This window comes from Herpailurus yagouaroundi, unplaced genomic scaffold (genome assembly GCF_014898765.1).
Source record: "Herpailurus yagouaroundi ecotype Mexico unplaced genomic scaffold, PumYag 190, whole genome shotgun sequence".
Lineage (NCBI taxonomy): Eukaryota > Metazoa > Chordata > Mammalia > Carnivora > Felidae > Herpailurus > Herpailurus yagouaroundi.
The window spans coordinates 29758078-29763651 of record NW_024412421.1 but is presented as its reverse complement, the minus strand read 5'-3'; the positions used below and the strand labels follow the sequence as shown (position 1 = coordinate 29763651).

General features: G+C 42.8%; 1 long non-coding RNA gene across 1 annotated transcript; it reads left to right on the top strand.

The window, feature by feature from the left end:
* Window positions 1–365: 365 nt before the first annotated feature.
* Window positions 366–5228, top strand: LOC121009992 (uncharacterized). The gene is made up of 2 exons (XR_005780943.1): window positions 366–1468; window positions 3784–5228. It is a non-coding gene; the product is annotated as an uncharacterized LOC121009992 (long non-coding RNA).
* The last annotated feature ends 346 nt before the right edge of the window (window positions 5229–5574 follow it).

The window sequence follows — 5574 nt, the reverse complement described above, 5'->3', positions numbered from 1 at the left end:
AAAGAAGAACACAAACCTGTTTGTCCAGGTGTTTTGTGTTTTTTGTTTTGTTTTGTTTTTTTAATTTTTTTTCAATGTTTATTTATTTTTGGGACAGAGAGAGACAGAGCATGAACGGGGGAGGGGCAGAGAGAGAGGGAGACACAGAATGGGAAACAGGCTCCAGGCTCTGAGCCATCAGCCCAGAGCCCGACACGGGGCTCGAACCCACGGACCGCGAGATCGTGACCTGGCTGAAGTCGGACGCTTAACCGACTGCGCCACCCAGGCGCCCCTGTCCAGGTGTTTTAATGCATAGTTATACCATCCAGAGAAGGGGCATTTGAAATAACCGGCGAGTTACGCCCAATGAAAATTTAAGTAAAGACAGATTCTATGGGCAGTTACAGTAGCCTACAGATTTCAGCATGTGTATATGTATAGCGAATTTGTTCGTACCCGTGATAATTTGGAGTTAACCAAATAAAAGTGTGGGGGATTAAAAGGAAATAAGCGAGTGTCCCTCTTGGAAGAAAAAAATCAGATTGACTTACTGGTTTATGGCAGTTATTGTACACAGATTCTCTGTAACCATGTTGAATTTTTAACGTTAGATTTTAAATATATTTTGACAGTCTGAACTTGTATGGTGTGACTAACTATAGGGAGAAATGACAGGTCTGCTTTGTTATTAAGCTGCTGTCTGGAAAATATTGGACTCTGTACAGTAAATGATAATTATTTTGCCACTTACATTAGTGCGGCTAATAGCAATAAGGGTTTTTTGAACCATAGAAAGCTAACTACTTTGAATTACTGTGCTTTGTTATTCACTGTGAGGCAAGAAGGCTTTTTTTTTTTTTTTTTTTTTAAAGCAACCTCATTTTCATATCCTGGCTTTAAGAATTCCCTGCTACTAATTTAAACAGAGAGGAAGTTAATAAATAAAAGGGTGGTATCTGAACGTTTCTATTTGTTGAGAGAACGTTTGTAGTTAAGGTCAGCGGTACCAGCAGAATAGACCAGAGCAAGGAAGGAGGAGGGGGGAAATGGAAGAGAATGTGCCCTAGCAAAGATCCAGGGGAAGGGGGACCCGTTGGGCTCCCAGAGGGATGGGCTTCAAAGCTGGACTTCAAAGCTGATCCAGACTGTCAGGCGAGTAAGTATCTCTACATCTCAGCTTCCTTGGGGTCAGAGCCGTAGTCAGAGGGGGTGACCTTGCCTTGCGTGCCATTCTCTTCCGTGTGAACCCCTCCTCTGACAGGTCTGAGGCCAGGATGTCAAAGCAAGTGGTCCTAAATCCCTCTTCCTTGGGTCTAATTCTGCCTTTTTCATAGATAGCTAGGCTGCCTTTGACGTACTGTCCTTGAAACCTCCTTCATGGTTATTAATTACCCTTTGTTTATTTTAATATATTTACTAAATCAGGTACCCAAGGGAATCCTCTACATCAGTGATGTGAAAAACCCTGTTGCCTGAAGTCAAAGAGGTACATCTTGATTTCTGATTTGCATGTGCTCGTTTGAATAACTTTTCCGTGAGGGAGGAAGCAAGCAAGCAAGGAATGCTGATAATTTCCTAAGTGTGAAAAGCTCCTGCTTTGGTAATTGTAGTCTCTGGGTTTCCCACGTAACTGAAACGGTGATCCGGGAGGCTAAAGGGGAGATCCAAGTATGCAGGACCAGCATGCATGCATTTCTGCATTTATCTCGTTACGTAGGTGTGGTGGACAGAGCGATCGATTGGGTTGGAGGAAACCTCACATCTTTCGCCTTAACCAGCATGCATCTCCTGACTCATGGAGCCAGGCCTGATGTTAGAACATCACGCATTTTGGGTGAAGCTGTACAACCAGCATCCGTGGTCGTTGGCCAGCTTTCCCTGGGCCTCGTAAACATTCCAAATTTACAGACTCTTAGGATTCACTCCATACTCACATTTGGAAAGTTTGGTGTCCCGTCAAAACACAGTATGTCCCCCTCCCCACCCCCGTATCCAAATGTGACTTTGGAGCCACTGCCCGCTTCGATTATAGGCAGAAGGAAAGAATGAGAGACGGGTGGGAGGCAGAAATCTCATCCTCCTCTAAAAAAAAAGAAAAAAAAGAAAAAAAGAAAAAGAAAAGAAAAGAAATTAAGATATTTAAATCGGTTCTCAATTGTAAGCATCCCAGAGTGAATTTAATAATGAAACCTCTTCATTTAGAAAGTGAGTCTGACACTTGTACCCCAACAATTATTTAGTGTCATTGTTTTATGTGTTCTTGTGACCTCTTATTGGCTGATGAAACAAAGTTTGATTTTTTTTTTTTTATTAAAAACTTGCTTGCTGAAAAATCTGCATGAAATACAGTTTTTGATTTCTAGAGAAACCGAGGAGGGGGGCAAAAGTCACACTGTCAAATTGCTACTCTTTGCGAAGGAGACACTTTAAGGATCCAATGAATCTGAGAGTGTTGGAAACCAGAACCCTACTTTCCCTCATTATTCAAAAATAGTGTCAGATTGCTTACTTTTACACACTGCTTGAATAACCTGACTGTGAATATTTAACTATGATTTCTTTCCTAGCCTTGCACGGAATTAACCTTTTCCTGAATAGTTGTCGCACACAGATTTTACCTTGATGTATATGTGCCTTGGGGATTAATCTGAGTGTCCACACGTGTACACGTACTTCGAATACTTTATTCCTCTCGTTTTTATTCCCGTCTTTTGTCTGTGTCTTTATAATTGCAATTTGAAAGCCATCTATTAAATGTGATGATCTAGGCCCACTGAAAGGTTTTGTTACATGGAAACCATCCATTCTGAGCAAAGAGTTAATGAACTTTTAAGGCAAGGTTCACAGTGGTCCTGACCCTCCTGGTAATTTTTCATATAAGGTTACGGGTGGGAGAGAAATCAAATTTCATCTGTGAATTTGATTGACAGGTGAGAGCAAGGAAGAGAAAGGCATTTGGTCAGATGGGGAATCTTGGGGTAGGAGGACAATTCCTCTGAGTTACTCCGGGATATTAGATATTATAAGCGGATATATGAAAAGTTCAATACTTGATACTCTTGGGAGAGTTACTTAGTGTATATTCAGAGAGTCACTTTGGCTAAGGGATTTTAGTAGTGAAAGTCAAAAATGGAGAGCCGCTAACTTTCTTCTCTCTTGCTAATTTCCACTATGTACAGCGGGTGGCTCATTTCTGGCAATCTTCTAGCTAGAGTAGGAAAATTAAATCACACACCATTTGGGAAGTCATTTAATTACCTTTCATTTCTTCTCAGAAACACAGTCTGGATTATATTATGGTTCTTGGGCCTATTACAAAATATTCATCTTAAGCAGTATCACAAAAAGATTAAATTCTCCTTTGCTGCAGCATCTCCGATCCTGACTGCCATTTTCTGTAGGTGCATGTTATATCTTAAGGTGTGCAAATCTACCCAAATTGCATGGTTTCTCAAGATCGTGCCTTCTAAGGAAGGTCTTCTAACATGAACGTCCACAGAGACCACAGCTGTTTGATGTCACAGTTTCCATGGTGAGCATCCTTGGGTAACGTGGCGTTAGCGCCTTGGCCATGGAAACAAGTGATGATGTTGCTTGACCCTAATAATACCAAAGGTGGCTTTGGAATCTGCCTTAGGGAGTGTCCCTCAGCTTGAATTAACTAACCCAACTGCCCCTGGTTTGCACCAATGTTGAAAGTAGGACTTCAAGACATGTTCTTTCGTCTTGTGTGCTGTAACACTGATTTGGAAGGTGGTGATGGATCTTAGCCTGCTCATGTCTATGCTCTGCCCATTTCAGATGTTCCTGACATTGGCTAAGACCCATCCGGAAGCAACCAAGCCTTACAGAGCTGCCTCGGGGCAGGGCAGGTGGGATACATACATAGGGGAGAGGCCCATTTGTAGCTTTCCTGTCGCCTATGGGAGAAGCTGATGGAACTTGTATAAATAGTATTTCCTGGGTTCGAAGTACCCATCAGTTTGTTTGTTTTTTTTCCCTCCCCTCTAGTGTTACACTTAGCTGAGTGGACATGTTTTATCCTGACTGTACCTATGCCAATCTGAATGCAAAGAAATGTAAGGAAGGGTTCATTGTTTTATGAACTGGGATTAAAAACCAAAAGTGAAACGAAACCAAGCAAAGACAGTAGAAGTGTTCAGAAATCTTTTTATTTTGTATAACTTGACCTCCCGTGTTGCCCATGAATCATCTAGAGAAATAAAACGCAAAGCATGGTTTCCCGATGCCCAGTGTCCACGTGGGGGCCTTAGCACAGCTGTTTCATTCAAACATAAAATGAAGTATGTCATAACCATGTTTCCCTTGCAGAGCCCATCAAAATCTTTTACCAGAAATGGTGAATCAGGTGTCCTCATGCAAAGGACATGTGAAAACACAGACTGTAAGTTCTGAATTCTTGGTGCCTCTGTTTAGAAAGCCCAAGTGAGAACAGTGGCTGATCTTGACTCTGTCTTCATCACAGGCCCCTCAGGGCTTCTAAATACTCCGTTTTTAAAGTACACCCTCCATACCCCCAGGCAGCAAGGAACAGAGTGCTGTCTTACATGCAGACTTGGAGCGGACCAATCCATCAAAAGTTCCATGAGTGTGTCTTAAGCGAATTACATCAATGGATTTGTTGGCACTGAGAAAAAAAAAAAAGGGGGGGGGGGATACTTTCGCTTGAAGTGTTTATTCCGCGGACTTACTTGTTTGTTTGCTGTTTGTTTATTTAGGTCATGCTCCCACATAACCACCGTCTCACCCCCTTTCTAGACAAAGCCTGCCGAATGTTCTTTCGGTGGGGACTGGCCCCCTCCTGGGCTGATGTAATCAATCGGGGCAGGGAGAGGATAACGAGCCATATCAAGTCATATTTTCCGTGAGCTCTAGGATACTCTTGAGGGGGCAATTTAAAGAAAGACACGGTATGCATTTAGGGGGGAAGAAAGGGAAGAAAGAGTTTTTGCAACAAGTACGGCACTCGTGACTTAAAACAAAGCCATGCTCCTGTAAAAGAGTGTTCCCGCTGAAAGCACACATTCAGTCATTCACCTGCAGAGCCTCAGATTTACTGCTGCCGTTCGCAGATGCCAGTGCTGAAACCCTCTTCACCTGCGGACTGCTGAATCTTCCATTTCCTCCATCCAAAAATCACTGTCAAGTTGTTGTTTAGTGTCTGCATTGTTTTGGCTTTTGCTGGCACCTAATGAAACTATCAGCAATAAATGAGCTAAGCAGAAGGGCTGGTTTTGATTTTGATTTTGTAATTTTTTTATTTTTTTTATTTTTTGGTCTTTTTGCAATATTTGGAAAAGGCTGGGACAAGGGTCAGCCAGTGGGAAAATTGGACGTGCCCCTGTTTTCAGCATCCACAGGAAATGTTACAAAGCCATTGGCGCATACATAGTTTCAGATGGGAAGTAGCACCAAGGAGGGGGAGGGGAGGAGGGGTTCCAGGCGGTGGGTGGAAAACGCAGACCCAGCTGTGGGAATCACAGGTCTTGTCACTGGAGACCACACAGGCACAGGAGCAGTGTGACCTCAGGTGTAAGACCCTGGACCTAATGAGTTATTCACATGCAACCA